General features: G+C 40.3%; 1 long non-coding RNA gene across 1 annotated transcript in view; it reads right to left on the bottom strand.

Moving 5' to 3' along the window:
• LOC125484355 overlaps positions 1 to 26,749 on the bottom strand; it is a 135,380-nt gene that overhangs the window by 99,255 nt on the left and 9,376 nt on the right. The window contains exon 2 of the long non-coding RNA XR_007263160.1: positions 13,749 to 13,866. This is a non-coding gene — a long non-coding RNA (uncharacterized LOC125484355). The remainder of the gene's footprint in view (positions 1 to 13,748; positions 13,867 to 26,749) is intronic.

Raw genomic sequence — 26,749 nt, 5'->3', positions numbered from 1 at the left:
GCTCCTGTGATGCTGCTTGGCCTGCTGTGTTCATCCAGCCCTGCACCTTGTTGTCTCGGATTCTCCAGCATCTGCAGTTCCTACTATCTCTGCTCTGACATTGTGTAGGTTGGCATTGCTTGCTGGTGGTTGAAAACCACAAACCTATTTTCAAAAGATAGGCACAATATTAATAGAACAAATGCACTTTGTTGCATCATGTGGTGAAGATAGTGATCTTATCGCCACAAGTATGGCAAGTGCCAAAATCCTATCAGACAACACTCCAGGGCAATTTTTTTTAAATTCACTGGTTGGACATGAGCAGTGCTGGCTTGCCAGCGGTTGTTGCCGAACCATATTTGTCCTTAAGAAGGTGGTGGTGAACTGCATTTTTGAACCGCTGCAGTCTACATGCTCTAGGTAGACCACAATGCCATTAGGGAAGGAATTCCAGGATTTTGACCCAGTGACAGTGAAGGAACAGTGATATATTTCCAAGTCATAAGTGGATTGGAGTGAAATTTGCAGGTGTTGTTCCCATCTATCTCTTGTTACTATTAATATGACGACATCTGCTTTTAGAATTCTCCATTCATATTTGACTATTCAAACTTCTTTAATGTATTTTCCTAATTATGGAGTACTTTCTTAATCTGTATAGCTTTCCATTTGAATTCAGATGTGTACTTCTGAATTATTTTTATGACTTTAATTGATTCCCAGGAATATTTTAGTTACAGTATTCAACTGGCAAACATGAGCAGACCTTCTCACTCAAGTGACAGGTTTTCCTGCATCTACTTCTTTGAGCATTGCTTCTAGGTTAGTTGCCCTTTCAGGGCTATTCCTGAGGCAGGCAAAGTTTGGGAAATATCACCAAAATGCCTATTTGAATACCATTCTGCCACAGGCACTTGTACATGGGCACAAGTTGCAGGAGAATCACAAACCATGTTTTGAAACACTCAGTCTGTATCTCCCAGTTGCCAGTCATCAGCCAAAGCCATGCATTGGATTAGCATGGAATGTATGATTAATGAGCACATCAGGAACATGATTTCTTTCTTCTGGCACCAGCTGTGAATGATAAATACCTGATACCAGAAACAAAGTTACAGAAAATAATTTGAATGTATTTGGATTTAAAATGCAAAAATTCAGGACTTTGGAAATATAAAACAATAAGCAGCTGTTAGTATAATACAACATCATGAAAAACAGGCAAATCTTCTTTTCTCAGAGATAGTAAGAACTGCCGATGCTGGAGTCAGAGATAACAGTGTGGAGCTGGAGGAACACAGCAGGCCAGGCAGCAGCGGAGGAGCAGGAAAATTGACATTTTGGGTCAGGACCCTTCTTCAAAAAAATCTTTTTTTTTTCTTAAGTTTTTGAACCGTTTCTTCCCAAAAGTGCTGATCCATGTAAAAATACACTTTCAATGCTTTCTTACCCAAATGGCTATTCTTGAAATGTATATCTTGGTGCTGTGGGAAAGGTGACATTAAACATCAGTGAAGGTACAAAATAGGTGTTAGTGGATCAGTCCTATGAAGTTAAGTTTTACCTACGCTGTTCACAGCTATTCAACTACCGGGACATCACAATCTAGCCCTTCATGTGTCACCCTCTGTGCACTCCTCTTCCTTTCAGCTAGCCATTCCACCTTTCATCTTCACAGCCAAACCAGTAATAACAACTTGCATTTATATAGCCCCTTTAAAATTATAAAACATGCCAAGATGTTTCACAAAATGTGACATCAAACAACAGGAAGAGATACTCGGACAGATGGGAGAGGTTTCGTTCTACAGATGGCTTTTAAAGCAAGAGTTAGGATGGAGAGAGATTTAGAGAGGAAGTGCCACTGTTTAGAGTTTATCCAGGCAAACCCAAAGTGGTCAGTAGTGGAGCAATTAAACTTGAGAGTGCGGAAAAAGACCAGAATCGGAGGAGTGTAGATATCTTGAAAGGCTATGGAACGGAAGGTGATTGCAAAGGTAGGGAGGGGCAAGACCATGAATGAGAACAAGGAATGAGAATATTAAAATAAAGGTATTGCTTGACTGGGAGTCAGCATAGATCGGCGAATAAGATGTGACTGGGACTTGGTGTGAATTAGCACAAACAATAAAGCTTTTGATAAACTTCTTTTATCCTTCTTCCTATCTTAATCCACCACATGCCTTCACTTCTGCATTCTTCCCAGGGTCAAATCTCTCCAGATATAAAACATTGTTTCTCATTGTTCTCATCCTGCCTCTTTGAAGGAGTTTGATCAATTTAGACCTCACACTCTAACATTTACCCCAATGAACCTACAAATGAGCTCTCTTCAGTACATTTCCAAATGTCTTCTGAAAATGCTTGTAAAATCTGATTCCACAACCAAGTAGCTGTGTTCAGACTATTAAAACAGCCTGCATGAAATAATTTCTCCTAATTTCTTCTCTAGTTGGGTGCTAGCGTTTATTTCCCATTCCTCATTGCCTTGGAGAAGGCTGTAGTGTTGCAGGTTCGATAATGCTGTTAATGAAGGAATTCCAGGAGAATTTTGTTCCCGCCGTAGTGAAGAAACAGTGATATATTTCTAAGTCAGAATGGTGAGTGGCTTGGAAAAGAACTTGCAGACGACGGTGTTCTCATGTATCTCCAGCACTTGTCCTTCTAATGGTTGTGGCTGTGGGTTTGGAAGGTGCTTCTGAGGAGCCTTGGTGAATTTTCGCAATAAATCTTGTAGATGGTACACATTGCTGCTTTTGAGGGTCAGAGTGAATGTCAATCAAGCAGGTTCATTGTCCTGGATATTGTCAGACTTCGAGTGTAGCTGGAGGTGCATTCATCCAAACAAGTGGGGAGTATTCCATCACGCTCCTGACATTTACTGTGCAGATAATAAGGAGACAGGAGGGAGTTGCTTTCTCCAGGATTCCTAGCTTTTTTTTATATAGGATCCCTACAGCGTGGAAGCAGGCCATTCAGCCCATCAAGTCGACACTGACCCTCTGAAGATCACCCCACTCAGACTCACACCCCTAATCCTATCCCTGTAACCCTGCATTTCCAATGGGTTATCCGTCTAGCCTGCACATCCCTGGACACAATGGGCAATTTAGCATGGCCAATCAACCTAACCTGCATATATTTGGACTGTGGGAGGAAACCAGAGCACCCAGAGGAAACCCACACAGATATGAGGTGAATATGAAAACTCCACACAGAGGGTTGGCTGAGACTAGAATCAAACCCAGGTCCCTGGTGCTGTGAGACAGCAGTGCAAATCACTGAGCCATCTCTGACGTGCTCTTGCAGCTACATAGAACATTGAACAGAACTGTACAGCACAGGAACAGGCTCTTTGGCCCACAATGTTGTGATAAACATGACACCAATTGAAACTAATCCCTTCTGCCTGCCATTTGTCCATATGCTTCCATTCCTTGCACATTCATGTGCTTATCTAAAAGTCCTTAAATATCCCTATAGTATTTGCTTCCACCACCACACCAGCAGTGCGTTCCAGACTCCTACCACTCTGCGTAAAAAAACTTGTCCCTCACATCTCCTTTGAACTTTCCCCTTCTATCCTTAAATGCATGCCACCTAGTATTAGACATTTCAACTCTGCGGAAAAAGATTCTGACTGTCAACCCTATCTATGTATTTCATAATTTTATAGACTTCTATCAAGTCTCTGCTCAGCCTGTGCTGCTCAACAGCCTGAGTTTTTCTAGCCTCTCCCTATAGCTCATATCCTCTAATCCAGGCAACATCCTGGTAAACCATTTCTGTACCCTCTCCAAAGCCTCCAGATCCTTCCTGTAACGTAGTGACCAGAATTGAATGCAATACTCCAAATGTGGCCTAACCAAAGCCTTATAAAGCTGCAACATGACATCCTGACTCCTGTACTCAATTCCTCAACAATAGAGGCAAGCATGCCATACGCTTTCTTTCCTACCCTATCTGCTTGCGTGGCCAGTCTCAGGGAGCTGTGGACTTGAACCCCAAAATCCTTCTGTACATCAATGCTATTCAGAATCTGACCATTAACTGTATACTTTTCCTTAACATTTGATCCCCCAAAGTGGAGCACCTCACAATTACCCAGATTAAACTCCATCTGGCATTTCTCCGCCCGTACGTGCAACTCATCTACATCCCGCTGTATCCTTTGGCAACCTGAGGAGTCATGAATGTTTCTGAATGCTGTGCAAGCTTTGGCAAATATCCCCACTTCTGACTTTATCATGGAGGGAAGGTCGTTGATGAAGATGGACCTAGCACACTATAAGGAGGAACTCCTGCAGAGATATCCTGTGGCTGAAATGACTGAACTCTAATAACCAGAACCATCTTCTTTTGTGCAATATATGACTCCAACAATGAGAGTTTCACCCTTGATTCCCATTGATTTCACTTTTGCAATGGCTCCTTTGAGGGTACACTCGTCAAATGCTGCCTTGATATCAAGGGAAGTCACTGTTACCTGACCTCCAGAGTTCATCAACGTTCGGATTAGGTTTTAATGTCGACATTGTATTGTTCGTGCAGTAATCAAGGCCCTTCAGGATCCTAAAGCAAGAATGAGCAGGTTATTGCTGAGCGAGTGCAGCTTGACACCACTGTTGATGACACCTTCCATCACTTTACTGATGATTGAGACTACATTGATGGGGTAGTATTTGGCTGAATTGGATTGTCCTATCTTTTGTATACACAGAATAGTTTCTCACATTACTGAGTAGATGCCAATATTGTAGTTGTACGGGAAACAGTTTGATTAGGGGTATGGAGGATCTGGAGACTTCAGGAGTCTTCAGTACTATTGCCAGAAGATTGTCAGAGACCAGAACTTTTCAATTATTTCATGATTTCAGCCATTTTTTGCTATCACGTAGAGTGAATCACATTGGATGAATAAAAACCGAAACAACTGCAGAATCTGTAAATCAGAAACAAAAACAGAAGTTGCTGGGAAAACTTAGGTCTGGCAACATCGGTAGAAAGAAATCAGAGTTAATGTTTAGGCTTGAGTGACCCTTCCTCAGAACTATTTGGCTAAAGACTGGCATCTATGGAGAAGGCAGAGATGGAATTTCCTCTTGGCACTTTGAGCTGAAGATTGTTGTGAATGCTTCAGTCTTGTCTTTTACACTGATGCCTTGAGCTTCCCTAGCATTGTGGATGTGGATATTTGTGGATCCTCCTCATCTCGTGAGTTGTTCAATTGTCCGTGGTTATTCACAACTGGATGTGGCAGGACTGCACAACACAGATCTGATCCACTGGTTTTGGAATCAATGAGCTGTGTCTATAATCTGCTTCTTCTGATGTTTTGCATCTCAGTATTTCTTCATTGTCGTTTCACCAGATTGACATCTCATTTTTAGGTATGGCCGGTACTGCTCCTGGCACATTCCCCTGCACTCTTCAATGAACTGACTTGAAGGAAACATGGAACTATGCCATACTCATTCATTAGTTACATAGAGCATGTGAATTATGGAGAAGCTGGCTTTGATACTTTCCTGAGACGAAGTGGCATAAAGTGAGTTTGTATAGAAAACCAAACTGCCCAGTAAGGCCTTGGATTGATTATAAGTTGTAATTTTGTCACCAAACTGAGAAGAGGACAATTATACTCAGAGTACAAAAGACAGATCCTTCACTTTCCCCTGACAGTGGAAGAAAGTCAGCACTAAAAGATTCTGAAAAGAAGAGGCTCTAACTAAAGCAAAAGACCTAGGACTCAATGAAGGATTGACACAAGCAATTACAACATGATAACATCTACAAAAAGCAAAAGAACTGCAAATAAGGCACTTATTTCACCCAGAGATAGCAAGAACTTCAGATGCTGGAGTCAGAGATAACACAGTGTGGAGCTGGAGGAACACAGCAGGCCAGGCAGCATCAGAGGAGCAGGAAAGTTGATGTTTCGGGTCAGGACTCTTCTTCAGAAAAGAAAACCTTTTCTGATGAAGAGTCCCGACCTGAAGCGTCAACTTATTTCACCCATGTGATTTGAACTCTTGATCCGCAGAATGTGTTCCTATTTGCCTATGTTTCCACGGTCCATCCTATTCATAAATGCTGTGTGTGTATTTTCAGATAAATGGGATATGGAGGAGTTTCTATTTATTTACTATTGATCCATTTTGCGACATTAGAGGAAACATTTGCTATAAGTTATGTTTTTGTTTATTTGTACAGTGATGAAATCTGGTAAGAAAATCATATTGAAATAAGACTAATTCAGCACCTGCTGAGCAAAGTTCCTGCTGCTCTTATGGCAAGCATGAAGAATTGGTAAAAGGACAGAACCGAGAAAGTGACAACTTCTACAGAACTCATTAGCAGCATGGCAGCAGTGGAACCAGCTGGGAAGCTGAGTCTGTGTTCACCCAACAAAACTAAATAAAATTTAGAAGAGCTACAATTACCCCCAGACCAACCATGGAAGGATTTTTGGCACAACTTGCAAATACAAAAATTCTCACTGCACTCAATGTGAGGGATTGTTATTGACAAATGAAGCTGGATGAAAGTAACTGCATTCTCATTATATTCTGGACCACATTTGGAAGATAGCGATGATCGCAGCTGATATTCTTACTGGACTGCTCAAATCCCAGATTGAAATTTGGCCTGAAAAATTGTACTTTGTCTTGGTTTAGTTTTAATGAGGTGGCCTCTCACTGAAATACAAGCACACAATGTTGCAGATTTTTTAAACAATACAATGAAGGTTTATTAAATAAAGGAACGGTAGATAAAATAGAATAAACCAGGTTATTTACATCTAACACAAACTTAAAGAGTTTGAAGAACAGTGAAATATAATTCCATTAATTTCAAAAACTCCTTTACAGATCCCAAAACAATGACTTCTCCAATATTTACACCAGAAAAATCCCTTTCTCAAACACCTTGATGTGTTTAATTTGACTTCAGCTCTCACTCTAAAATCTGACAGCTTCAGTGTGGTCCACATTGGTGCCTCTTTTGTATTGCAACATCAAGCCTTTCCCAAAGAGGGAAACCAGTGACAAAAAAAAGCAAACAGTAATACATGGCAATGAATGCACTGTTTGTACTAGAACTCCAATTTGAAGTACACAAGACAAGTCAAACACTTTGCTAGTGTTGCTGGTTTTACCTTCTGGGTTGTCATTCAGTCTCACCATCATTCCATGCTAAAAGAGGTCTTCCCTTTTGTTCTTTCTCTCCATATCTCCTCTATTCCTCCCTATTTCTTTACATGAAGTATTATTAGTCTGTAATTTGACCCCTGCATGTTAGGTTGGGAAATGTAATGCAAATAGGCCACAACATCTGCATATTTATCATTTATGCCATGACATTCTGTGCAGGGTGCTGTTATCAGCGTATACACACTCTGCATCGGCTAGTGATGACTTTACAACATACATAGCTTTCTTTGAAACATCTCTAACTTGACTCTGCTTTGATGAAAGGTCATTGACATTAAATATGAGTTCTGCTTCTCCTGACTGCGCCCCAGAAGCTGACAGATCTGCCGAGTATTTCCAGAATGTTAGGTTTTCATTTCAGATTTCCATAATCTACAGTATTTTGCTCTTACAATGAATTAAAATTTAATATACTTGAGTTATGTTTAACAACATCAATTATATCTGTCTCTTGTAATGTATCGTAACTTAAAACGTTGCCTTGGGGGTACCACACATCAAAAGCATCTCACTTCAGGCTATCATGCGCATTAATACCTGGCTGGAATGAAGGCTGTATTATTCTTTTCTATAAAGAAACACACCACAAAATTAACCAATCATGCAATGAACAAGTGGATATAGCAGAGGGCTACATCTATGAGCAATCAATTAGATAGTTAATGATTGAACAAAATTATAATACAAGCAATTCAATTCAACTGATAAGTACCAATGAAGAATAAATGAAACTGAGCAATTTATTAATTTAATCCAGAAGCCAACAATCATGCATTGACCAGACTATTCATTCAAATAATAAAGTGAATTTAAAACTATAATGTAGACTTTTGGTTACAACAAATATCAATGTAATTGATGTGTATAATAAAAAAAATCCATGAAAAGGTAATAACCAAAGTAAAATGTTTGTTCTTATTTTGTGTGCAGTGTTGTTGGAAACATTTTCTCAGTGAGGCCTACTGCTGGCTGGAGCCTATTGCTTTATTTTAAGTTTTTAATTGACAATTCAATAATTAATTTAAACTTTGTCTTCAGTTTTTTTACTTTAAACACATTTAATTTGTTTGTGCTTTCTCTTGGATCCATTCATGTGAACAATTTATGTTAAATAAATTAGAAAAGAAGATAGTTTCTTCTGTCTTGATATGACTTCAAGCATGGCTGTTGCTGATGTTTTGGTTACTTTCTGACCCAATATGACAGCTATTAGTGGCGGTTTCACAACTGTGACCATATTGCAGCCATATGTATTGGCTCTACACTGCTTTAAGAGCACTTTCAATTCCTACACGTGTCAGTGTGTTTGCCTATCAAAACTGTACACTCTCCTGCACCCCGCCATTGCCTGCAAGCCTCAGTATTTCGAATCGTATGCTATCAATCCCTTGGCTCAGACCAATTGTTCTGAAGAACCATACTAAACTCGAAATATTAAATTTGTTTCTCTCGCCATTGATGCTGCCAGACCTGTTGATTTTCTTCAGCATCCTTTTTCCCCAAATTTCCTTCATCTACAGTACTTTACGTTTATTCAGACCAATTGTTCTCAGACAATGACTACATTTTGTTGTTGACTTATAGTATGTATACCTTATCCTTGAAGGTGTCAACTATTCCAAGCTTTCTTGCTGTCCATACCCTAAATAACACCAAATCCTCTCTGCCTTTTATTCCTTGCTCACTAACCTACATTGGTTCCTAACTCATCAATGCCTTTGAATGTGAAATTTTCATCTTGCTATGCAAATCCTTTTGTGTCCTCACCCCTCCATAATTTTGCATATCTATCACCCCCAAGTCCTATTGTCTTTCAAAAGACTATGCTCATCAAATTCTGGCTGTTATGCGTCCCCAGCTTCTTTCACCTCACTGTTGGTGGCTATTATTTCAGCTGTCTTAACCCCAATGCCTGTAATTACTTTCCAAAATGTCTCTGCCTCTCTCCCCATTCCTTTAAGCTCCTCTTTAAAAACAGACTTCCTTGCCAGCTTTTGTGTTCCTATCCTAACGTCTCCTTTCTAGATTCTATATAACAACATGTAATATATGCCACAAAAAAAATTAGATCTTGTTAAGACAGATGCCTCAAAATTGATTTGCAACACTAACCACTTAGCTATAATATTGATAGGCTGGGAATAATGCATCCTGAAGTTACTGTATGTTACATACACATAGCTGGCTGACTGAACATTACATTGACTCCATTACCCAGACTGTCACTGAAACTGAAGTGGAAATATTTAAATGTCACATGTCATGATGCCATGCAACAGTTTTTAAAGGCAAGTGGTCTGCCTGATCTGGAATCCATGCTGCAATAAAACAATATCAATTCAATAGCAAACTGCAAAATAAAAGTTGTGCTTGTACTTCTCTGTCAGCCAACCAACTATCCGACAATGATTGTGCACCTGTAAGCCATAAGACAAGACATTGGAGAAGTAGGCCATTCAGCCCACCAAGTCTACTCCCCCATTCAATGAGATCAGAAGTCACACGACACCAGGTTATAGCCCAACACATTTATTTGCAATCACAAGCTTTTGGAGCACTGCTCCTTTGTCAGGTGAAGTGCAATTTCAAATAAACCTGTTGGACTATAACCTGGTGTCATGTGACTTCTGACTTTGTCCACCCCAGTCCAACATCAGCACCTCCACACCATGGTCATTCAATGAGATCATGGCTGATTTGATAATCCTCAGTTCCACATTCCTGCCCTTTCCCCGTAGTCTTGCTCCCATTAATGGACAAGAATCTGTCTACCTCAGCCGTGAATGTACTTAATGTCTCAGCTCAACACCACTGTGATAAAGAATTTTACAGGTTGACAACCTCTTGAGGGAAGAAATTCCCCCTCATCTGTCACGTGATCCTTTATTTTGAATTTGACCCTAGGGAATCAGCTAGTGAGTTATCAACTCATGAGAATGGACATGGTAGAAAACTATTATTTTAGCACTTACACCTTAAATATCAATATAACCACTGAAATGCATTTATCACCCTAAAACACAATTAAAAAGATATTACGTCTTCATTTATCTATCAATTATAACATGGTCACAGTGGTACACAGTGGTCATCTTTATACATGTTAGACTTCAATTTATTCAATCACACATCACACAATGTAAGGTGAATAACATCAGTAAGAACCAGACATCAAAATTACATAGCAGTAAAATATTACTATTGTTTGTGTATCTGTTTTATTGTGCATTAAGAATTGTAAGATATATTTACATGTGATAGAAATTAATGTCCTTAGTGGGCCAACACAATTTATTGTTACCACATCTTTTCTTCTAGGAATTTTAAACAGCTATTAATCTGCTAAATTCAATAATATTGTGTGAGTTGATCAATGCTGGAATTGGCAAAATTACTATATTTGAAATCAAAATATTCAAATAACGTATCGTCAAGGAATCAATTTTGAAATGTGCTGAATATTCTAAATGTCGGCATGTGGTCGAAGCAAATAAATTGTTAGAGTTCTGATGAAATGTCACAACCCACAACATTAACTCCCTTTAGATCCTGCCTGACCTGCTGAGTATTTCCATCATTTACCATCGATTGTTATTGAATATTATGTCAGGTGTAAAAATTACATATTCTTGAGAAGCAGCTGCAAATACCCATTGTGTTTTAGAATTATAGAAAAGTACAGAACTAAAGGAAGTTATTTTACCCATTAAGTCTGCAACGATCCTTTCAAAGAGCAAGTGAGTTACTCCTGCTCTTTTTCTCTTTTCCATATATCTGCAATAAATGTGTTTAGACTAAACCTTTCAGTTAAATTTATTCATTATCATATTCACTTTGTGTTTTGTTTTCTACTTAAGCTCAATTGTGGTTTTCTGCAACAGACATGGATCTTGTTTAATATAACACATTTTATGATTTATTCTCAACCAGGTCACAAGGAAGCATTGCAATCTAAAGAATTGTCAATTCCGGAGAAATGAGCACATAGTTTGCTCAGAATCCTATGCCAGAATCAATATTTCCAGTTTGTTATGTTGCTGTAATACAGACCATCTGATCGTTTATTTAATTATTGAGTTCAATGAACAAGAAAACAGAAAATGCTTGAATCAATATTTTTGTTTGCAGAAAAGATGCTCAATCTCATTGTACTTTTGTCTCGGAGTTTAATTAGGAAAGAGATTAATGTATTGGTTTTCAAAATGAGTAATAAGGAACCATTTTAAACTTGAACAGGGAATTTTATTTTGAATCACACTGTAATTAAAGTAAAAATCGTGCTTTGCCAAATAATTCAATACAAATTTGAAACAGCATGGCTGCTGATAGATTGATGATCATAGTCTCTTCTAGTTCCTTACCTGATTATACAGCAGTTAAGAAAAATTATAAGAAAAGTTGTCAAGCTATAAAAAATTTCTTAAAGCCTAATAAAATCAAGAATTGCTCTTAAATGGCCCAGATGTTCCAGTCAAGGCTGGGCATCCTGAGGCAGAGAGGGGCGGCAGGGTTAGGATTAGTATTGTGCCTAACATGGTAAAGAGCGGGGGCAGAGTTGTCGAGTCTAGGGATATTAGGGAGGGTCAAGTCTGGGTTGGGGGCGGGGGTATTTAGGCTGGTGGAATGCGTGGGAGCATGTGTTTCGGGCAGCCAAGTTCTCCTATATTGCCACAGCAATTCCCTGACCAGTCAGATCTACCTGCCTAGTTCTGCGAATTAAAGGTTGACAGTTTACTGTTCTTGCTGCCATGTCAATGATGGCTCCACCAATCAGCACTCCCTTTGCACGCTCTGTAAGATGGTACCTCTTTTGTCCCCCATTTTGCATCCGAGTTCTAAGTAGAGCAAGATGAGAGGTTTCAACTTCAAAACTCCTTTCAGCAGTGTTTAAGGTCCGTACCACCAAGCATCTCTTAAAATATTTCACCAATTGGTCACCTTCAAAGAGCAGTTTTTGCTTCAGAGGAGAGTACATTCCTAGATATATTTTCCTCCATTAAACAAAGTACTGGTGCTCATTTCAAGAGGAATACAACACAAAAACAGAAGAATACTGTTAACTACATAGAATTCTGGTTAGATCAAAAGTGCCATATGTTGTTCTGATATTGCAGCATTAGAGAAGGCAGAGAAAAGAACTACAAGGATATTGTCAGAACTTAAGATTGTGCTCCGCAAGCAAAAGTGTGTCCAGGGTGAGGCTCTTTAATTTGGAAAACAGAATGCTAACTGAGGACTTGTTAGGAATTTGCAAATTTATGATGAATCAATTGTGTTGAGTTGAAGAAATTGATTCTAGATTCTTCCACAATTACAGGTAAGAAATGTGAATAAGATAAATGATGTAATGAATGAATAATTTGTTTACATTTGGCATCTCACTGGCACATAGTGGTTGAACCAAATAGCATTGATGAATTTAATAGGAGGGGAGCACAAGGGAGGTAGGAACAGAGAAATAAAGAGACATGTAAACTAGGGTCATTAAAAATCACAAAATGTAAAAACCAGCAAAGATTTGTTGGGCTTAGTGCATTCCACATAGTGTTATAAACAAGTGAAGTGCATCGAAAGTTGGAGCTATTTGAATGGAAAAGATGGCTAGTTGCAGGAATTTAATTGGAGTTACATCTGTCCCATAGTGAACATAAGTTAAGCTGCTCCCCATCCAGCACAGAGAACCCAGGGTGAAATGTTAAAATTGCAAATAACCCATCACAACAGAATATTTTTTGAAGTTGATTTTCCCATTACGTAAATGAGAGGAGGGGTGGGGATGGATGCTGAAAGTACTCGTTATTCTCTATTGTTTTAATTACAACAGTTCTCCATGCCGTTTTACAGCAAATTATAACATGTTGCAAGTACCACACTGGATAGAATATATTTTCTGAGGAATGGTGAAAAATCCAGAAAGATTAATCTCTATTTTTTTTAACAACCAAATATTTAGATTGCAATTCTCAGAACAATGGTGTCCAAGGAAAGAACCAGTTTACATGTAAATAATGCATTTCAAATGCTCAGAAAAACTTTATCGACTGAACAACTTTTGAAATATATTTTTGGTGTTTTGTAGGCACAGCAAAAGGTCACAAATGTCAATTTAATGAATGACCAGAAAATCAGTTTTTGCGTTGGTGTTAAAGCACGAGTATTCCAGGAGATTTGTCATTTTCAAAAAATCACCACATTACATCACCTGAACAAAAATTGCTTTGTGCCTCAAATAGTGCAGCTCCCCTATAAGCAATTCAATTGATATTTCAGCTGAGATTATGTTCAAAAATCCCAGAATGTGGCTTGGGCCTGCAAGGCTCTAACTCACAGGCATGAGTACTAGTGCCAAATGCAACTGCAATACCTCATATTAATATATGCAATAAGATTATTTTTACAATTAATGGCAAAGGGAAGCCTGTTTTGAGAGATACTGTAGTTTCACCCTTAATGCAACATACAAGAATGGAGAATAATTTGTCAAATTAGCCCTGAAAAGATACTCACACCCTTCTCACTACCTCACTAATGAAGTGCATACAAATTACTTACCACCTCAGTGCTAGATCCCCCAAGGTGCAGATGTAACTTGGCAATCCTTAGGATTCAGAAACTGCAAGTTTCTGATTGGCTGGTAGATTCTGGCAACCAGGAATGTTAGTTCTGAGGCCTGTGATGCAGCAAAAAAAAACGTATCAGTGCTCATCTGTTAATGAGCCAATTGGCATGTAATAGGTTGAGTTGACTTTGTGAGGGGGGTGGCATATAAATTGCTACCTAACACCCAACCTCACACTGACAAAATATCAGAAAATCACATTGATCAGTATTTATTAAGAAATGGATTATCACACAGTTATTTTGCTTTTCAGGGAATTATTTTCTTTATAATACCTCATTTATTAGCAAAGTAGGGGGTAGGTTAGTTCAGTTGGCTGGCCAGCCAGCTTGTGATTTAGAGCGACACCAACAGCATGCACTCAATTCCACCAGCTGAGGTTACCATGATGGAATCTCCTTCTCAACCTCTCCTGTCTCAAGGCATGGTGACCCTTAGGCTAAGCCAGCTTTCTCTCAGAGCAGCGCTATGGTCCAATAGGACTTTGACAACATTCTCTTTCTATAAAGAAAAAATATTTATTCATGTTTTGCTGCATCTCGATCAGCCTGTTACCACGTGTTATGCATTAATATTGTTGTTTAGAGGTTGCGGAGTTTGTAATGTCACTTGAATAGGTTCATAAGTAGAAGAACTGCTCAGACTCCAGTATTTTCAATCAATGCCAGCTTGGTACACCATCTGTGTATCTGAGTGTATCCAAAGACAAAATATACAGTTATTTATTTTGTATGATGTAGGATAGTATGACAAACAGGGCAAAATTCAATGAATCAGAGTACTTCACTTTTACATTTACCAAAATGACCCTCCATAGCAACAAATAAGTAGATATTTTAAAATGATGAAAAATGTTTTATATACTTGAAAACAGTGCAATAAAGTGGGTTGTACTTTGTAAAAAAAAATTACAGTTTTATTGATGCAGGAATCAGTCTCTTGTGTTTTGATGTTAGTAGTTCTATCAAAATTTTGGATTGAGCTCCAGCCATTTTTCTGGTGAAAAGAATGTACTTCAACCACAGGGTATAAATTGCAAAACATCTTGTCATCAAGAAATGGAGGCGATGATGGCATTTTGATGACATAACTGGATTAGTAATCCAAAAGACCCAAACTAATCATTTTCAGAATGGGGGCATTGACATTGAAATTCGGTTTCACTGGAGACTGTGTTGTACAGCTCTATGACTGCTTGTAATCCCAGCCCTGACTACTGCTGCTACTAGCACTATTGGAACTGCACGCTGCCAGTCAGATTGGTCAGCAACTCTGAGGCAAGATTTCCATCTGAATGAGGAGTGGGAGTCTCTTCTGCAAACAATTAATGCGCTGTGGAACAGTAAATAGTTAAGAAGCTCCTTAAATCAGCAGGGATGCATTCTTTAATGACTTTTTAGTGACTTAATAACTTGGGTAGCAGGGCAGGAAACCTGTTACGCAATAAATTCTGCCTTGCCTCAGTAATTTTTATAATCTACAATTGCTGGTCTTTTATATACAATGGGTTGACATGGCCAGGTTTAGCCATTAAGCCTTAATTATAGAAAATGGTTGAAGGAAATCGCAGCATGCCCAACACATTTACCTGGCTCTATCTAAAGACAGCATAAACCAGTGTGTTTAGGCTGGTCAGATGTATTTACAGGCAAAATACAAAACTACAATTGTCGTCGCAGCAGTGGCCTTCCCTGTCAGTACGTAATGAACCTGACAGGAACTTCTGGCATCTGCACGTGCATAGTTAATGTGGAAATTCCCAGAAATTTGCTGTCAGTGCTACCCACACCTTCATAAGTTTCATGATTCCAGTCCTCTCAGATGAAAAAAAACCAACGAGAAAGAGTGAAATGATGTGAATTTGCATTTTCACGTGAGTATTCATACTTAGAAAAACATTTAAAAAGCCTTGAAGGAGGTACAATTGTATTTTTAACAGCATCAGTAATGTCATTACTGTTAAACAAATTCTCTCGTCCTGGAAAACTAATGTTTGAAATAGCTATTGCTGAACTCTACGAAAAGAGTACCATTGATACTTCAAATAACATTTTCAAAGATCATTTGTGAAATTACAAGGTCTACCTGATCCAATCTACATTTTGCTTTCTGTAAAATTGTAAAAAAAGTGGATGTTAACAGCAGGTAGTTATTTTAGGGAGGAGTGGGGGATCAAAGGCAACAACAAACAAATGTTCACAGGGAAACATTTGATGTTCCTCTCTGAAAGATTTCAGTAAGGTGAGCTGGTTCACGTGCCTGATGACATATCTGTTATTAGATACCACAGATCCCCAAAGCTGTCGCAATAATAAAACTAGATATCATCTGTTCAAGGTATTAATGTCACTGATATCGCTCGGTCGTCGTGGGCAGCCTTCTTCTAGCTCATTAGTAATTACGATCGTTTGCCACCAATTTTAAAAGGCTGGATTTTGTAAGTCAAGTGATATTGTAAAATACGTAAGCATAATAATTCAAATAAAAAAAACACAAAATCAATGGAGGAGGGAAAAATATATTTATATAACATGCGTATGTGAAATTTGATGAAGGAAGGTCTCAAAATTCAGTTATGTGCAGCCTATATTTTTGATCTCATTGATGCTATTTCAGATCAAAAATTGATACCTATGGTGACAGCACACACATGGAGGGGGCTGGTTGTGCCGGATGGTAAGTTTTGTAAGGCCATTAACTTGATCGCAGCATACATGTGCTGGCAAATTCAGCAGATTGTAATGTCAGTCAACGTGCACTGCTGATTTGATGTTATCGCTGCCATTTCCGATCCCACTGCTCCAGCCGCCTCTTCTCTGGTCATCATGAAAATACGTTCATCAGCTGGACGCACTCCAGCAAGATCGAACTGAATCATGCGCGCTCAGGCTCGTTTCTAATGGGTTTGCACCGGCTGTTCCCAGTGGGGGTGTTCAGTGGTTTCAACAACAAGTGAATGCATGTGCTGAAGGCACTTTAAAAGATTGTATTCACAGCTGCACTGCTCCATCAGCGAAAAGAGGTAGTGTGTGTGGTTAGGGGGCGGTCACAGCTGCGCTCGGTGTTCGGGGAGCAATCCTCCTACATTAAAGCTCCGAGAGGAATACTGCCTCAGACATCTGACTTCTTAAAGGAATTGCCCATCTCTCACCTGAATCCACCATAAAACAAATATTGCAAGCTGACTTCAATAAATCAACCCATTTCAGTATTCCGTAGAAAGTCATTAATCCGTTAGTGCCCGTCTCACTGTCCTGGTGTTCTTACACAGTGCTTTCTCTGAGGCTGGTAGGAACCTATTCATTTCAAGAGCACTACTGCAGATTGTCCTGGAGGACAGACCCCAGGCTCAGGTGGCTCAGATGCTAGAAGGCTAAGCTTCAGACTGCACCCCTTGGCAAGGTGACAATAGTCTGGGTTGTGAGGCTGACGCACAATGACAAGGGCAGTAATGGGCTGATAGCAAGAGGAGGATGAAAGCAGTAATCCTCAGAAAGGGCAGTCAGCTCATAGTCCCCGGAACCAATCAGGACACAAACAGTGGTACCTCACCAATTAATTAGAGGGCAAGTTGCTGGACTGCTTTTGCATTTTCTCCAGCTCTGGCAGCACTGTTGAACCCACATTATTGCCATGTGAACTTCTACTGCAGCAGAGTTGGAGTGTCTACTGCTTGTGCTACAGTGAAATCAGAGACATTGGTCATCCTGCCAGCTTTCAGGCAGGCTGGTCATTCCACCATTAATGTGCACACATCAGCATTTTTCTGTAGGCCACCCCACTGAAATCTTCATCCTGTGTCAACCCACAAGTAACCTTATCCTCTGAATTAGCACCTGTTTGACACTTGTCCCCTTCTTGGCTGCAGGTCATTGATATCTGATGTTTCTTCACAGCAAGATTCTGCCTCTGATCTGAACTATTCTCTAAATTATATTCAATGTCAATCTCAGATCTGGTGTCTAAGTGTTGAGTGAAGAAAGAAAAATCAAAAACTGTGTACCTACACCATCTGCAGATTGACAATTGGAAAAAAATGTATTAAATATGCTGAAATAGAATTTGAGAACGAGGAGGTAGGAAAATAGGAAATTTTCTGAATTTTCAGTTCTGAGGAGGGGTCACCGGACCCGAAACATTAACACTGTTTTTTCCTTCACAGATGCTGCCAGACCTGCTGAGCTTTACCAGCATGTTTTTGAAATAGGAAATTTTGTTAGTTTCAATTGCAGAGTCGGAATCATACAGCACAGATACAGACCCTTCAGTCCAACCAGTCCCTGCGAACCATAATCCCAAACTAAACTAGTCCCATTAGCCTGCATTTGTCCCATACCCCTCCAAACATTTCTTACTTATGGACTTATCCAAATGTCTTTTAAATGTTGTAACTGGACTTGCATTCACCACTTTCTCTGGCAGTTCATTGCACACACGAACCACTGTGTGAAAACAAATTGCCCCTCATGCCTTTAAAATCTCTCCTCTCACCTTAAAAGTATGCCTCCTAGTCTTGAAATCACTCACCCTATCTATACTCTTCATGATTTTATAAATCTTTAAGGTCACCCTTCAACCTCCTATATTCCAGCGAAAAAACATCCCAGCCTATCTAGCCTCTCCTTATAACTCAAAGCCTCCATTCCTGGCAATATCCTGCTAATTCTTTTCCGAACCCTCTCCAGCTTAATAATATTCTTCTGACAAGAAGGTGATCAAAAGTGGACACAGTACTCCAGAAAAGGCCTCACCAATATCCTGTATAACTTCAATTTGACTTCCCAACTCTGATACACAAAGGACTGAGCAGTGAAGGCAAGAGTGCTAAATGCCTTCTTAACCATCCTGTCTCTCTGCAAACTTCAAAAGAATTATATCCCTGAACCCTTACATCCCCCTGTTCCAAAATACTACCCAAGGCCTGACTTTCAAATTGTATAAGTCCTGCCTATCTCATTCCACCTTGAAAAAATGGACTTTATTGTAATGAATGCCTACACTGCAGGTGACTACAAGGGAGAGACTGATTGGTGAGTAGTGGGTAAGGCAGGTAAGTCCTCACAATTTCTAGTACTCTTTTTGGCTTCTAATCTGTAAGGGTAGTACACAGATCAGGAAAGAAAGGCCACAGGTAACTAGGTTTGATTTAATCTAATATAAAATACTCTCCCAGGTATAATTTAAGGAGGTAAACCATGGCAGGAGAACTCAAAGTCTTGGTTTGCTCCTCTTGCTCCATGTGGTAGACTGGGGACAGTTCCAGTCCCTCAGGTCAGCATGCGTGCAGGATGGTTACACCTGGGCAGGACTGATGTCCGAGGGAATGTTTGCTAGAGCACTTGGGGAGGGTTTAAATTAATATGCCGGGGGAATGGGAACCCATGTAAAGAGTCAGAGAAGAAGGCAGCAAGGACAAAAACAAAAGCTAGAAAAGGGAATTTAAAAAAAGTGATTGGCTAAGAAACCGAGAACATGATTCAAACAGGGCTATTGAGAAAGATAAGGAGGAGACAAACACTGTTAAAAAGACAAGCTTAAAGGCTTTGTGTCTTAATGCAGGGAGCATCTGCAATAAAGTGGATGAACTAATTGCGCAGATAGATGTAAACAGTCATGATATAATTGCGATTATGGAGACATGACTGCAAAGGGATGGGAATTGAATGTCCCAGGATATTCAGTATTTAGGAAGGACAGGCAAAAAAAGGAAGAGGTAGCAGAGCGGCATTGCTGGTCAAGAGGAAATTAACGCAATAGTGAGAAACGCTTTTAGCTCTGACAATGTGGAGTCTGTATGGGTAGAGTTGAGAAATACCAAGGGGCAAAAAACATTAGGTGTCATATATAGACCCCCCAAACTGCAGTGGTGTTGATAATGGCATTAAACAGGAAATTAGAGACGCATGTGTTAAGGGAATATTGGTGATCATGGGTGATTTTACTCTGCACATAGATTGGGTGAATCAAATTAGGTACAATGCCATAGAGGAGGAATTCCTGGAGTGTATACAGGATGGTTTTCTTGACCAATATGTGGGGGAACCAACTAGAGAGTAGGCTGTCTTAGACTGGTGCTGTGTAATGACAAGGGAATTGTGACCATAACATGATAGAATTTTTTTTTTAATCAGGATGGAGAGTGAGGTTATTGATTCAGAGACTAGGGTGCTGAACCTAAATAAAGGAAACTATGAGGATATGAGGGCTGAGTTAGCCTCGATAGATTGTGGAGAGTTACTTAAAAGAATGACAATAGATAGGCAAACATTCAAGGAACGCATGGGGGAACTACAACAACTGTTTATTCCTGTCAGTTGCAAAAGCAAAATTGGTAAGGGGACCAATCCATGGCTTACAAAAGGAAATAACAGACAGTATCCAATCTGAGGAAGAAGCATACAGATTGGCCAAGAAAAATAATAAATCTGAAGATTGGGAACAGTTTAGAACTCTGCAAAGAACCAAGGGATTGATTAAGAAGGGGAAAATAGAGTACGAAAGTAAGCTTGCAGGGAACATAAATACTGATGCTAAGAGTTTCTATTGGCATGTGAAGTGAAAGAGATTGGTAAAGACAAATGTAGGTCCCCTACAGACAGAAACGGGGGAATAGGGGGCAAAAAAAAAACCTGAGCAACTGAATACATACTTGAGTTCTGTCTTCACAAAAGACGACATAAATCAGATACCAGAATTGTTGGAGGAGGCAAGATTTAGACAGGAGATCAATATTAGTAGAGAAATGGTGCTGGGAAAATTGTTGGGATTGAAGGCCAATAAAACCCAGGGCCTGATAATCTATATCCCAGAGTACTTAAGGAAGTAGCTCTAAAAATAGTGGATGCATTGGTGGTCATCTTCCAGGATTCTATAGACTCTGGAACAGTCCCTGCAGATTGGAGAGTGGCTATCATCATTCCAATACTCAAAAAGGGAGGTAGAGGGAAAGAAGGGAACTATAAATCGGTGAGCCTATCATTGGTAGTGGGGAAAATTGTTAAATCCATTGTCAAGGATTTTAAAACAGAGCATTTAGAAAGCAATGGCAGGATCAGACAGAGCCAGCATGGATTTATGCGGGGGAAATCGTGCTTGACAAATCTGTTGGATTCTATGAAGACGTAACTAGTAAAGTTGACAAGGGAGAGCCAGTTAATATAATATATTTGGACTTGTAGAAAGCGTTTGACAAAGTGCCACATAAAATATTAATGTGCAAAATTAAAGCACATAGGATTGGGGGAGAGTGTATTGAGATGGAGTGGAAACTGGTTGGCAAGAGGAAACAAAGGGTAGGAAATAAAGGGTCCCTTTCAAATTGGCAGGCAATAACTAGCGGGGTGCCATAGGGATCGGTGCTGGGACTCTAGCTACTCAAATGTAGCTTCATGATTTGGATGAGGGAACAAACATAACATCTCCAAATTTGCACATGATACCAAGTTGGGTGGGAGGGTACACTGTAATGAGGATGCAGAGATCCTTCAGCATGATCAACAGGTTGGGTGAGTGGGCAAAATCGATGACAGATGCAGTACAATTTGGATAGATGTGAGGTTATTCACTTCGGAAACAAAAACAAGGCGGCAGATTACTACCTGAATGGCTCTAAATTGGGAGAGGGGAGTGTGCAGCAGGACCTGGGTGTCCTTGTGCACTAATCGCTGAAGGTAAGCATGCAGGTGCAGCAGGTGGTAAAGGAGGAAAATGGTATGTCGCCCTTCATTGTGAGAAGTTGAGTACAGGAGCAGGGATGTGTTGTTGCAGTTGTACAGGGCCTTGGTGGGGCCACACTTGGAATATGGTGTGCAATTTTGGTCTCCTTTTCTGAGGAAGGATGGTCTTGCTCTCGAGGGAGTGCAGTGAAGGTTTGTCAGGCTGAATCTGGGGATGGTGGGTCTGACGTATGAGGAGAGATTGATTAGGTTGAGATTGATTTTGCTGGAGTTCAGTTGAATGAGGTGGGGGGGTGGATATCTCAGAGACTTATAAAATTCTAACAGGATTGGACACAGTAGATGCAGGGAAGATGTTCCTGATGGATGTGTCCAGAACCAGGGGTCACAGAATGAGAATTCAGGGTAGATGATTTAGGATGGAGATGAGGAGACATTTCTTCACCCAAAGAGTGGTGAACCTGTAGAATTCATTACCACAAGAAGTGGTTGATGCCGAAACATTGAATGTATTCGAGGCGACTAGATATAGCATTTGGGTTGAGTAGGATCAAAGGTTATGGGGGAGAAATCAGGTTTAGGTTATTGAGTTGGATGATCAGTCATGATCGTGAAGAATAGTGGAGCAGGCTCGAAGGGGAGAATGGCCTCCTCCTGCTCCTATCTTCTATGTTTCTATGAAAGTAGTTTATTGACAGTGCTTATACCAATGTTCTTAAGAACACAAGATACGAGCAGGTACAGGTCATTCAGCTCCTAAAGTGCCCCCACCCCTAATTGCTGTCAAACATGGGGGCAAGGGGCTAGGGTGAAGGCGTGCAGGTCTATATGGTTCTCCAGCAGACCTGGAGGGTGCTCAGCTTGGCTGTCCTGTCACAACCATCAACCTATCCAAGGTGGCAGTCAGACGCTTAGATTGTTTCTTATTGCAGATGGTCATTGCCTGGCTCTTAAATTTATTTGTCACTTGTCACCCAGGCCTAGATATTGTCCAAAGCATGCTATATTTAAACGTGGACTGCTTCTGGAGAAGTCAGAAATGGTGCTGAACATTGTTCACCAAGAATTGCACATTCCCACTTCTGATCTTAAATTAGTCATTGATAAAGCAGTTGAAGATTGTCAGGCTGAGGACACCACCCTGAGGAACTCAGAGAGAGGTTCTGGAGCTGAATGACTGACCTCCAACCACCACAACCATCTTCCTATGTGCACGATATGATTCCAATCAGTGGAGAGTTTGCTTCCTAATTTCTACTGATTCGTTTTGCTAGGCTGTTTGATGCCACACACTGCCGGATGTGGCCTTGTGTCAAGGGCTGTCACCTCACCTCTGGAATTCAGCCCTTTTGGTTCAAACATGGACCATGTTGTAATGAGATCAGGAGTGGAGTGGCCCTGGCAAAACCCAAACTGGGCATTGCTGAGCAGGTTATTATTAAGCAGGTGTTCCTTGACAGCAGTTTCGATGACAGCTTCTATCACTTTACTAACGAGATTAGACTGATGGGGCAGTAATTAGCCAAGTTGGTTTTATGCTGTTTTTTTGTGTACATGACGTACCTGGCCAATTTTCCACATTGTACTGGAATGGCTTGGCCAGGGGAGCATCAAGTTCTGGGGCACAAGTCTTCAGTACTATTGCCAGAATGTTGTCAGGGCCATAGCATTTGCAGTATCCAGTGTCTCCAACCATTTCTCGGTATCACATGGATAAAACCAAATTGACTGAGGATGGGTATCTGAATCCTGGGGACCACTGGTGGAGGCCAAGATGGATAATTTACTCAGCACTTCTGGTTGAAGATTGCTGTGAATGCTTCAGTCTTATCTTTTGCATTGATGCGTTGGGCTCTTCCATCATTGAGGATGGGGATATTTATGGAGACTCCTCCTCCACTGAGTTGTTTAATTGTTCACCACCATTCATGACTGGATGTGGCAGGACTGCAGAGCTTAGATCTGATCCGTTGGTTATGGGACTGCTTAGCTCTGTCTATCACTTGCTGCTTATGCTGTTTAGCATGCAAGTAGTCCTGTTTGGTAGCTTCAGCAGGTTGGCAACTCATTTTTAGGTATGTCTGGTGCTGCTCCCAGCATGCCCTCCTGCACTGTGCATTGAACCAGGGTGATCACCTAACTTGATGGTAATGGTCGAATGGAGAATATGTCAGGCCATGATGTTGTATTTTGTGCTGGAATACAATTCTGCTGGTGATGATGGCCCACAGCGTTTCATGGATGCCTGGTCTCGAGTTGCTAGATCTGTTCAAAAGTGTTTCATTCAACACAATGATAGTGCCACACAACACATTGGAGGGTATTCTCAAAGTGAAGGCAGAAAGAGGATGGCCTTTCTCTGCATCACCCGCTCCCCTTGTCGGAGCAACATGGTGCCTTCTTCGCCTTCTCTGCTATGTTCTAATACTGCCTTTCAATGAGCAGGGCAGCTGTCTGTCTGGTGCTCAGCGGATATCCAACGAGTGGCGAGTTGCTCCTTAAACAGTGTACGGTAAGGTGGAACCGGAATCAAACCTGAGGGACACGACTGGAACAAGGAAGGTAGTTCATGAGGCAGATTTGGCAAAAGATGGAGAGAAATCTCACCCTCCAGAAAAATCCCTACACAACTCTGACTTATCCCAAAAGTCATTTTTAGAGTTAAAAATTTGACTTTTATTAATTGCTCTAACCTTTTAGTATTAGCAGTGAATGCACAATTTTGCCTCTGGGTTTGTACTAAGAATGACCATTAACGGTCAGAATTTTAACATTTTCAGCAAGAAATCATTGACAAATTTTGACATTTGTGTGTGCGCCCATATTATTGCTATGAATACATTAATAATATGATTTATGCCAAAGCATTGACATGATTCAGGCTATCTCCTCGTTTGGTTGGTGTCCATGACAAGTTGTATATTGTCATGAGAAACAATGTTCTGTGAAATGAAAATCTAGAATAGGCAAGAAGTGTTGCCTGTATACTAATAAAATGTAAACTTTTGCAGTAAGTGGAACACTAGACATTATGTGCAGTTCCACTGCAGCACATTCCATTTCGATACAATATTTACAACAACACAATACATCTTTTGCCACAGATTTAATGGACAAGTCAATTTGCTATTAGATTTAATGAAGCAATAAGACCAACAAGTTATCAGGTGACAAAATATAAGCAGAAGTCTGTAAACAATATTATCAAAATTAAACAGTTTGATAAATGTATTTGCCGTTCCACTTGTGGAACAAACACAAGAGGCTCCGAGAAAGAAGTTGATAACCGTGTTCCTCACAGAATAGAACACGCAGAGAAGACATGAAATCACAATCTTACAGATTAGTATATCCAACATGTCTTAAACAATTTACACTTTAAAACATGCAGTTGTTTTATGGTCCTCAAGAGGAGATGCTAGGAACTGTAACTCTAGTTCAGGATATCCTCTTCAGCAACAAGTATTCACAGATCAGGCATTGAGCAGCCCGATAAATTAAAACTGTCTCAACACTGCTGCAATAGCACAGCTCAGCTTCAAAAAGCCTTTTATGTAGATAAAACCTTTCACAACTCAGGACTTCTAACAGCACTGTTGAAGTACTCTATTCAGAGTCAATGTTGTAATGTGTGGAATGGCATTCAGTTTGCATACAATGGGCTCCCCAAAACCATAATGAGACAATCAAATAGTTTGATTCAGTTGGCCAGGGCTAAACATTGGCTGGAACTTCAGAAGAACTTGCTTGCTTTTCTTTGAATAATACCATGAAAACTTTATATCCTCCTGAGAAGAAAGTAGTTGTTTAATATTTCACCTAAAAGAGAACAGCTTCCCCGTTTCTGCTTGTGGCTTTCCCTCAGTTCTGCAGATTAGCATCAGCCGAGTGTTGAACTTAAAAATACAATCTTGTCACTTAGTCGATAATGCAAACTTTGGATATTCATATTTTGCTGTTTACAGTAGGACCAGTGCTCATGAAAAGGTCTGTGCCATCAAAATTACATGATGCCAAATTATAATGATCGAGTGAAAGGAAAAGGACTATGCCTCCTTCAGATGACAACTGAAACTCACTGACTGCTCACCCTCAACCAGTTTCCTCGGATCACTTCCCATCCACCTCCCTGACGTGCTTGTGGATCTCCGAGACAAAATTGCTAAGGCCAAGACAGGTAAACTGCAACACCTCACCCAAATGATGATGAGGCCCAAAGTCAAATTTTCCATTCGAGGGAATATTTGTTGTCTGCCAGTGGGGTGATGCACAGTTATAGGTATGAACAGATTCATAGCCCCTAGTATCCACATGTAAGGGGCCATTTTTTTAAAAAAATAAATGAAGAAAAGACCATCATCTTGAATTTTCTTTCCATCTTTCTGCATATTACTTTAACCTCATACGGTTGAGAACACATTCAGCAGCAAAAAGAAATTCCACGCCAGTGCTTTTACAAAAAGAGGGAGCAGCTGGTATGATTCAGCATCTGATTTTTGCTTTTCAGAGTTAGATCTATTTGCTAAAGCCTACAGAATGTAGTTTCTTCACACCGTGACAACAGTAGACCTTCCCATCGGCATCAAACATGACTGGGAGAATGAGCAAAAACAGGAGAAGGCAGGACAAGCTGCTTTAAGTGGGAGGATGAGCACATTTGTTGCAGCATGCATGGTGGAACATTGCTGACTTTCACTGGACCAGACTAGAAACAGCTAGAAGGAGGTCCTTGGAAAACACTGGGCCTTGAAGGTCTGTCTGAAAAGTACAGCAGGATTATGGGCTAGCTAACAGGCATAGAGTTACCAGGTAACCAGTTCTGAGGAAGGGTCACCGGACCCGAAATGTTAACTCTGTTTCTTCCTTCGCAGATGCTGCTGGACCTGCTGAGCTTTTCCAGCAACTTTGTTTTTGTTCCTGATTTACAGCATCCGCAGTTCTTGCAGTTTTTATTTACTGAGTAGCTTTGTTGGGAGAACATGAGTTTATGAGACGACAGCAGTTTCGTACATCATACACCTGGGACTCCCTGCCACTTCACTAAAGTGCCATCGTATCTACCACATAAAAAAAGGATGTCACTCTAGCCCAGGCTAACACTAACACCTGCAGCCATGTGATAGCAGTCTGAGGCTGCATGGTATCTAAATGAACTTACTTAACTCAGATAACAAAGTGTACAGCTGGATGAACACAGCAGGCCAAGCAGCATCATAGGTGCAAGAAAGCTGACATTTTGGGCCGAGACCCTTCTTCAG

The sequence above is a fragment of the Rhincodon typus genome, chromosome 11 (genome assembly GCF_021869965.1).
Source record: "Rhincodon typus isolate 14 chromosome 11, sRhiTyp1.1, whole genome shotgun sequence".
Classification (NCBI taxonomy): Eukaryota; Metazoa; Chordata; class Chondrichthyes; order Orectolobiformes; family Rhincodontidae; genus Rhincodon; species Rhincodon typus.
Note: the sequence above shows the minus strand (reverse complement) of the source record. Positions and strands in the feature narration are given on the sequence as shown.